We start from the raw sequence: 10742 nt of genomic DNA, 5'->3' as shown, positions 1-10742 counted from the left end.
AATATAAGGTTTCACTGATCATGATGTAAAACTCGAAACATTTTGGTTTCAAATAATAACGCATCTCACTCTATAATATCTCTATTAGGAAGTTAACATCAATGACAAGGATGATCAAGCGCCCATGTCGAGCATAAAATTGAATTTACGGGAAGTTACATTAGATGGTGTTTGCATTGCACCCGTTAGATATATTTCTATGGAACTTCAAAAACTCAGCAAGCATTGGTCAAACTAACCTTTGAATTCAAACTATAGCTCAAATCCCATGACCTTATATCATCGAGGTAATAATTGACTACAAGTTAATCTAGATTACAATTTCCATGTTGATTTACATTGTGATTGATGCTTTCTTGTTTCCACCCACCACCATAATATTAACACTCGTAAAAAAAAAAAATTAAAGCAAGAGAAATCGCCTACGAAGTGAGAAGTGTAGCCCAGCTAGCCGCTTGATATGAGAGCCACTAAGCTAACACGAACCCTAACCCTAACTATCTAGGGTTTATTATTGGAGAGGAGGGGCAGACATGAACATGAGGACGAGGAGGGTTCATGGGACGATAGTGCGAGACCAAGCGACCGAGAAAGGAGGAAACATCAGCCCCGTTCACCTGGGCCCCCCTTCTCTCTCTCTCGATTTCCTTAAATAAAGACACTATCATTAATTATTTATTTTCACTTCTCCTCCCCGTTTTCATGGATTAATCCCCCTGGATATAATCAATTAATTAAGTAAGTCTGTTCTCTAATTCTATACCTAGTACCACACCACCTACGGCTACGTATACATGTAGACTCCTCCAGAATACCTGCACCACTTACATACGACACGACCAATGAAATTTGTCGACTAATTGAGCGATCAAGGAGAATCCTATGTTGCTTTTGGTGGTGTTTTATATACGTGAATACGTGCATGCGTGATTTTAAATATTAATTAAAAGAGAGAGATTTTACAGCAGATACGACAATGAATGTTTAATTAAATATGCCAAGTTTGGTATTTTTGCCTCTGTAAAATATAGCATTGAGGTGAAAATCTCTTTTGAATTGCTGCGAATATTTTCATGTGATTGATCGATCCTGGGTGGTCGATCCGAATCTCATTACTATCTCGTAAAGGAATTAGAGTTATCGTCCCTAACTTAGTGAAATCTATATATATTCCCTCATATTTTTGCATTATGAATAAATTCCAATGAAACACAAACCCAGAAAAGATTTGGAACAGAAATCAAACCATGGTCCTCTTATGTATTTTTTAAATCATGAAATAAATTTGCGAAAAAGTTAAATAATGGGATATATGATGCTAAAACCCACTTAATTATATATGCCTAGGCTGGTATTTTTGCCTCTGCAAATTATAATTAGCATCAAGGGTCTTTTGAATTGCTGCAAATATTTTCATGTGATTGACTGATCATAGGTCGTTGCGCCGAATCTTATTACTGTCTCATAAAGGAATTAGAGTTACTGCCCCTAACTTAGTGAAATATATTTCACCTCATATTTTTGCATTACGAATCAAAGGATGATCGCTATGAATTCCGATGAAACACAAACCCAGGAAAGATTATGTGCCTACATTTCTGTTGATGAACGATTGAGCTGGATTCATAGGATACATTAATTGTTACACAAGTAAAAAGGAAAAAAAAATCACATAATAAGAAGATAAAATTTTAAAAAAATGTACATGTACTGATTGATATATCGGCATACATGTTGATACATGTATAGATACATCCATGGTAACATGGATGCTTGACATCTGTGCTTAGACTTTAAAAGTATCCATATGACTACTGTCAGGTTAAGATAAATAATCAATTGAACGCTTGAAACACAAAATAAGTAGAAATTTTTTTACAATCACCTATTGGACAAAACAAATTAGTAGAAAAGTACTTGTAGAATCTGCGATCACACTTCCAAATCTATCTATGTAAAATTTACTTGAGTAATAATAAATGCTACTCAATAAATAATTTTGAATTAATGCAATTGAAAAATAAAAAATAATTTTTAATTTCTGAAACTAAAACACTACTTAAAGATATATCACATGTGTAAAATTGACTACATTTTACAATAAATTTTATCAATAATAACTGTTATACGTGAAAATAAGGATTTTGATTTCAATAATTTGAAAAATGTGCAAAATGAATTTATATATCTAAACGTGATGTCTTCAATTTATATTTGTATTATATTATCAATACTCAACATGTGTTGAGTAAATTATCGTTACCTATTCACAGCGTTTCCAAAAATTAACACAAGACTCTAATTATGCGAATGAGGGTTGCAAAAAAACTTAAAAATTTAATTCCTTAAAGTGAGAATTTAAATATGTATTATTTTAGAAAAATATTTGCAAAATCGATTTTTTATACTTGCCATTCATATTTGTTTGCACTTCATAGTTGTATTGAAGCTAAATAATATTAATGATATGCAATGCAATTAAATAGGAGAATTAGTAGCAAACTTGCACTGAATTATTTAAAAATAGTCTAATATATTAGGATTGTAATTCAAAATAATCAGTTATTATTGCAAATTTTCATTATACTTATAAAGTAAATACATTTTAAAAATTATGATTAATTTTGTTGAAACAAACACGTGCAATACATGGGTTTGAACCTTGGTATATAGTAAAATTGACTTGAATAGCATTAAATATGCTTAAGTCAATTAGCTTGAAAAGTTAAAAAAATGAAACTTAATAATTATTTAAGGTTAATTATCTTTCCATAAATTCCTCTTGGAGTTCCCAATAATTCAAGTGACTTATTTATTTAGAAATATTTGATCCTTATTTGCCTATCGAAAAAATAGCAATAAAAGATCCATTAAGGTAATTCACGTCCTAGAGTGACTTATCTTCGGTGGTTTCAAAGTTCATATGTATATATATATATATATATATTTGGTGAAATCATATGCTTGGTTTTGACCCCCCCTAATTAGCCAAAAGAGAAAAAATAAATAAAACAAAGTTCAGATGCCCCCTCGATTCATTTTAACCAGTTAGGAGTTATATGAAGAAGATCAAATTTAGAGATCCCAAGAGATCTTTCTCAATGAGTTTGTAACTGCAAACAAATTTTCCAATTATGTACCTTCTAAGAGTATGTAAGGTTGCAGAAAATCTTGGAGTTTATTTAGGCAAAGGCTATGTCCATAGCAAAATACTCCAGTCCCATAACTTTTTAGACCTCATTTGGTATGCCGGAATAGAATGAAATGGACACTTATTCATTCCACTCCATTTCTTATTTAAGTTCACTTATGTAAGTTGCCAATGATATTCACTTGCTCTAATATTTAATAAGAAAGGGGCCCGCACGATGTCGCAGGTCTCAAAAGAAGTTCTCTGTCAACAATATTTTTATTTGACAAAAGTGCAATAAATGATATTATTAATATTGAAAAAATAAAATATTAACAAATTATTATCGCGTGACGCGTTTTAAAAATTGATATAACACTTTAAATTTCAAATTGTCTTAGTTTAATAAACAAATAGACATGGAAGGAAAAAATTGAGAAACTTAACTGGATGATATGATAACAATAGCATAAAAGGACAAAAGTTTATATGAAATATCAAATATAGTGATTAAACGGTATTTAAATAGAAAGGAGAAAATTATATGTAAAAAAATATAATTAATTTTGTAAAGATTAAAATATTAATTCATACTTTATAGATATAATTATACCATATCTATTTTTATTACACATAAAATTTCCACTATATAATTCTAGTTAATTCTTTTGCATGAAGTATCTCATTTTTTTATATTTTACTATTGTAACTTATCCTTATTGCAATATATTTCATTTGATCCCCATATCTTCTTTACACATAATATTAAGTAAGGATGTACTCGAATATTATGAGGATTCTTTTATTTAGAAATAAAAAGCAAAAAATTTATTGGGTACATTATAGTGTTGAAAAGATGCACCATATTATAATAATACAACAAACCTATAAATACAAAATATTATAATTATTGTAATTTTTATTCGGTACAAATTTATTTGAAAATTATAATATTAATTTATCTCAACTAGCATACATGAATGCAAGAGAAAAGATCAAAATCCATCTTCATAGTATATGTAATGAATATAAAAAGGACACAAATGCAAAAATAAGTAAAAGTTTAGTTGGAAGAAATTCTTGTTTGAATTAGCTTAAAAAAATCATTGAGAACACCGCTAACTTTAAGTGGTCTTCGAAATCAATTAAAGCATCTTGACCGTGACCAATCCAAGCGAGGATTGTCAATAGGTTAGAGTAACCATGCATTTCATCAAAAACACTATTTAAATTGGTAGCGAATTGAAATAAAACTTTTATATTTAGGTAAATAAATTAAAAATTTTAAAAAATATATATATGGATTAATAAAAAATTTTATAAAACATTACTGATAAAATATATACATGGATTGATCAAAAAAATAAATCTATTAAGGAATAGAATGAACATTCCCTCCTAAAAGATAAGGAATAATCATTTCCTCATTTCATACTATTCCATGTGCAAGTATCATATATATTGTTTTAACAAAAAATCACCATTCTTCACTCAATACCATTACATTTTACTATATAGAGTTCATTCTCCACTCTATTCTCACGTACCAAACAAGATTTTAATGAATCCTAAAATATCCATCATGAAATAATATACTTAAAGGTAAATTCAGAAAAAAAAGTATGTACTTTGCTTATAGTTCTGTTTAGAGTAAAAAATTGAAAGGTTTTACAAAATAAATCATGCATATTGCAATTTCCAGAAAATTTAGCCAAAAACTAACATCGTTAATTTTTTCGTTATTTCCTGCAATGACCTAGCCAACCATTCGACGTGGCCTCAACAACGTCCAATGACCGTGTCCAAGTACAATATGCACATGTCACTCCTCCAGTCTTAAATATGTTCATTTTTAATCTTAATGTTAATGAAAGGGAAAAGATAAAAGTTGATCGATTGTATTGGATGCCATCATCAGGCGATGTTGCGACCACACCAACCGATGCGTTTGGGCACGGCCCAGTTGGCTTCCTCAGATTTTCTGCATTTTCTTCCTTTAATTTATAAGACTTTTCAGCATTTTATTCTCTTTCTAAATTTTAAATTAACAAAACAAATAAAAAATCAATTCATCCAATAAAATAATCAAATTTGGTGCTAATTTTGTACTGGATCTTCAGAATATTTCAAAGATCGTAATTTATTTTGCAAAATCTTTCAATTTTAGTTGTAAATAAAACACGAGATGAAATGCGAGCTCTTTTCTTTCGAAATTTACCGTATAATGGACGTGATGTTGTCCTACATTTATTTGTTCTTCTCCTCTCGGTCGTTTCTTTTCTCGATTTGCCTCTTCGGCTCTTCCTATGATCTCCGCAATTTCACGAGCATTAATCTCAAAACCATTATATACAAATTCGTCCACTATTGCGGCATCATAACCTCAGCCTTTCGCAGATTATTGCGAGCGAAGGCAAAAAGTTTCCATCAGCCGCAAGTGAATGTGCGGCGTTCATTGATAACAAAGACAAGTCATGATGATGAGGCCATGATAAATGATCAAGCAATTCAAAACTCCACATCAGCGCAAATGTAATAGTACAAAATCTAACTCTACATAATTAATTTGCGATGTCCGCCATGCCGTCTACGATCGGAGGCCGTATTTCCAAAGGGAACCTTACGTTCGTGCATGATTGACATACCTACTAGAGGAGCTTCCACGTACGGACGTACAATAATGAGGAAATAAACAAGGTGGTTATTTCTCTTTAGGTTTTTGGGGTGAGGGAGCGACGCAAGCAAATGGCGTTTCTTGACGTTTTGCAGTTTGGTCTTCGGAATCAACGGGATTTTCGCCGTGGGACGTCGCCTCTCGTTGTGTTTGTTCGCTAGTGACAATCCTTCATTAGGGTTCATCATTTATTATTATTGCATGCATCCTCCATGTCTGTTTTTTTTCATTCGGACAACATCACTTTGTATCTAAAAATCCAATAAATTTCAACCAATTCAAATTCAAGTAAAATCAATTGACTAAAGAGTAAAACTCTTTCGGTCGGATCATGAATTTTCTCTATTCATAGAAATCTAATGTGATATCTTATTTAAGATGAACAATATTGAAACTAGATCAAACTGATATCTCTCGTTATTATTGTTGTTGTTTTTATGTTAAATATATATTTCTTTTTCACTTTCTAAACTTAGATTTGTTTCTATAATGTAGGACTTAAATATAAATAAATAAAGAAGAGAGATGCATTAGTTAGTCATACAAATTCCCCACTAAATTCTCGGTCATTTTATAATATCCCACTGATTTGTTTTGTTTTTGTGTGTAAACATCCTAGCTATATTATAATGAATTTATTTGGATGATAGATCTCCTAAGCTTTTTTATCGTGATAAATGTATTTTTTTTCATTTTTGAATTACAAGAGAGTCTCGTAAACTTAATAAGAAATATGAGAAAGAGAAATATTCTAAGATGACTAAAAAATCCTTATGAAAAGAATGAAATCTCAAAATCTTTCAATTTCAAGTTGAGCGTGAGTGCTACTGTGTTAAATTCAAATTGAAAGTTCTTGTTCTTGTTCTTGTTAATTTGAACATGTTTTTTTTGTGCATTTTTATCATAATGAGGCAATTATTGTATATCATATATATATATAACTTGACTGTTTTTAGAGTATACTGGAGAGAGTACGATTCGGACGGTCATCACCCTAGTGTATATATATATATATATTTCAAGTTGATGAGATGAATGGCATTAAAAAACATTTAACTATGAAGATTATACATGAGATATGGAGTTAATCAGGATCTGATTAATGCTCTGTAAGTTTGAGTTTAACTAGTGAATGAATTTTCTCATACTCATTTATTTTCCTTTCTCGTATCTTATTATATGTGACTCGATAATTAAAAAAAAAGCGCATGCTAAAATTTGAAAAAAAAAAAAAAAAAAGAGGTGAAGGGGGGTAGACCACCGTGGACTGGGGGACATACTCTTCATGAGGATACAGTGTGGTATCAAAAAGAATACACCGAACTCATCATGAGGGTCAGAAAGATTCGTGCCATTGGATCCTCATCATCGTTCTTATCTTTGGCCTTTTCTTCCCCCCCCCCCCCCCCCCCCCCCCCCCCCCCCCCCCCCCCCCCCCCGGCGATTATTTCTTAAATTTTCTTAAAAAACAGCAAGTTAGTATAGTAATGACAATAATTAGGCCCATAGACTAGTGCAATCAGTGGCTTTTGACCTTTGACTGAGCAGCACGTGCGGGGCATCTCCGAATTTCAAAATCTAGGTCGATTATTTCGGTGATGCACGTGCACCCTCTGCCACCCCCCCCCTCCCCTCCCCCCCGGGTTTCCCCCCCCCCCCCCCCCCCCCCCCCCCCCCCCCCATTTCTTTAAATTAAAATCCTTCTCTCCACTTGTGCTAATTAATCCTCTCTTTCATATTTTATTAAAGATGTGAAATATTCACGTTAGAGGATTTTGTTATGATCATGTACGAGTGTATTTCTATATATACCATATGTCTGTCTAATATGGGTAAGACTTCTCATTCGTACATACACATGGTATTAGAGTCACAAAAAATAGACTAACCCTAATTTCTTTTAAACCTAGCCGATAGACCTTGTATTGCCTAAGTTTGCCTTTTCGATCGTGGAACCTCTTACTGATCAGGTCATCAATCCTCCTGCACGAGATGCGCTTCCAACGATTATCTCATCCACCTTAGGTAATCTCATATTTATTCCTAATATCAACACCAACAGCCTCGTTCCGATCAAGCTAAATAACGGAAACTATCTCACCTGGAAGCCCCTTTTTTTTCTACCTTTATGAGTTCGAATGATCTATGCAATCATGTTGATGATACGGTCAATCCTCCACCGATCACAGATCCTTCCTATCCCCGCTGGTATCGCACTGGTCCGTACTTTTCTAATCCAAAGTACTTTACCACCAACACTTTGGGTTGATGCCGCATTCACCGCAATTTTTACCATAAGTCGCCTTCCCTCGGTTGGTTTGCAAAATAGTCTACATTTGGAAAATTATTTGGAACCCTTCCAGATTATAACTTCCTTCGCATATTCGGGTGCTCGTGCTTTCGTAACCTCACCCCGTACGCATTGCATAAATTGGAAGCCCGATCCAAGCATTGTGTCTTTATTGTTATGCCAACGAATACAAAGGATATAGGTGTCTGGATCCATTAACTCAGGGTGTCTACTCATCCCGACATGTCCGGTTTCACGAGTCGTCATTTCCATATCAGAAAATTCTCAACTCTGACTCATCTTCAACCATGCCTTCACGCCATCATTCGGCTCTGCCCCCAATTCTATCCTTCTCGCCAATTCATTCGGCTCAATCCAGACTGCCTCATATACAAGCTCAGCCTCTCGCACCTACTGGGCCCATTCTGTCATCTCATCCCGCCCAAACACCTTTGTCTGCTCAGTCCAAGTCTGCTCAGCCCACATCTCATTCTTCTCCTTCTTCTCGGGCTCAAGAGCAGACTGCTCAGAGCGTCTCCAGTTCAACCCAGCCCACCGAACTCAGCTCCATTAAGTCCAGTCCGGTCCACAGCCCAGCTCAGTCTCTGTCCAGCCCAAAGTCCAATAAAATCTCCTGCAGTCCAGCTCACCGAGTACATGAGCCAATGGAGACCTCGTCTACACCTCAATCTCACGGTTCATCAGAGTCTCGGTCCAAGGAAAATTTACCCATCTCCTCTACCGTGTCAACACATCCTGTGGTCACACGTTCAAAGTCAAGAATTCATAAACCCAACCAAAAATTGTCCCTAATTGCGTCATCTCCCGCGTCCATTGTCGAACCATCCTGCTATTCTCAGGCAGTGAAGAACCCAAAATGGCGTCAAGCCATGACCAAAGAATTCAATGCACTTACTTAGGACCACACTTGGAGTCTTGTTCCTAGCGATCCTCACATGAATCTGGTTGGAAGCATCTAAAAATATCAAATTAAATACCGGGCTTATGGTTCCATCGATCGTTACAGAGCACACGTTGTTGCTCAAGGATTTACTCTCCAGCCGGGAGTTGATTATCATGAGACTTTCAATCTGGTAGTCAAGCCATTCACCATCCGTCTCATCTTGTCTGTTGCTCACCCTTTTGCCCGGCCTATAGAGTAATTAGACGATAAGAACGCATTTTTACATGGGCACTTCCATGAAGAAGTCTACGTGCGTCAACCTCCAGGTTTTGTGCACTCCATGTGTCCCCGATCACATGTGTCGTTTGCATAAGTCTCTATATGGTTAAAACAAGCACCCCGTGCTTGGTTCACGAGGTTCAATTCTTTCCTTCATTCATAGGGTTTTAGCTCCAATCTAGTTGATACTTTTCTATTCATATATCGTAGCCAGTCTCACACCATTCTACTACTTCTGTATGTCGATGATACAATTCTCATTTGCAGCTCCGAGTCCATTCTCACCAAGTTCATTACATTACTCTCTCGTGAGTTTGCCATGAAGGATCTCGATCATCTTCATCATTTTCTAGGTGTACGGGTTGTTCTATCCACAGACACCTTGTTCCTCTCTCAGCAGAAGTACATTCATGATATCCTACTTTGTTTTGGTCTTGACAAAGTATCTGAAGTTAAGACATCGTTACCTTCCAGAACTAACTTGTCTTTAACATATGGTGATCCACTCCCGGATCCATCCAAATACCGAAGTATGGTAAGTGCCTTGCAATATGTTACTATTACTCGACCGGATATTTGCTTCTCTATGAATCTTGTTAGTCAGTTTATGCATACACCGCGTACTACTCACCTGCAGGCTGTGAAGAGGATATTACAATATCTTCGAGGTACCTCCTCTTTTGGACTTCATATTCACAGGTCTACTAATCTTCAGATCACAACATACATTGACGTCGATTAGGATGGATGCCTAGATAATCGCCACTCTACAACTGGATATGTCATCTTTGTGGGTTCTAATCTCATATCTTGGAGATCTAGGAAGCAACCTACAGTCTCCTGCAGCTCTATTGAGGCGAAATACCGTGCCTTGCTTACGCTGTAGCCGAAACACTTTGGCTCTGATAACTGATACAAGACATTGGATGCCACTCACCGAGTGCTATTATTGCATGTTGTGACAATATAAGTGTCACGTACCTTACAGCGAATCCAATTCAACATGACCACAGCAAGCACATTGCGGTGGAATATCACTTCATTAGAGAACGCCTTCGTGGTGATTTGCTTGTACGATACGTTCCCAAGTCTTCCCAACTAGTAGACTTACTTACCAATAATGTATCTTTGTCTATTTTTCAGTCTCATCGAGATAATCTGTCAGTGACTACGCCACTAACATATATTGAGGGGAGTATTAGGGGTATAAATGTCTTCACATTAGAGGATTATATTGTAATTATGTACAAGTGTATCTCTATATATACCATATGTCTGCCCAATATGGTTAAGGCTTATTATTCATACACACACAATATTCTTATAATTTTAGTCAAATCAGAATATATAAAAGGGCATTCTTCAATGTCACTTGATACCCTTTAATTAAAGAAAATTTAGCTTTCCTCGGGGGTTTTAGTCATTTTCTTGGAGGTTTAAACTCGAGCTTTAGTTGTTTTGTAAG

Source organism: Punica granatum, chromosome 3, assembly GCF_007655135.1.
Source record: "Punica granatum isolate Tunisia-2019 chromosome 3, ASM765513v2, whole genome shotgun sequence".
Lineage (NCBI taxonomy): Eukaryota > Viridiplantae > Streptophyta > Magnoliopsida > Myrtales > Lythraceae > Punica > Punica granatum.
The sequence above is the reverse complement of the archived record's forward strand: the minus strand, read 5'-3'. Positions refer to the sequence as shown.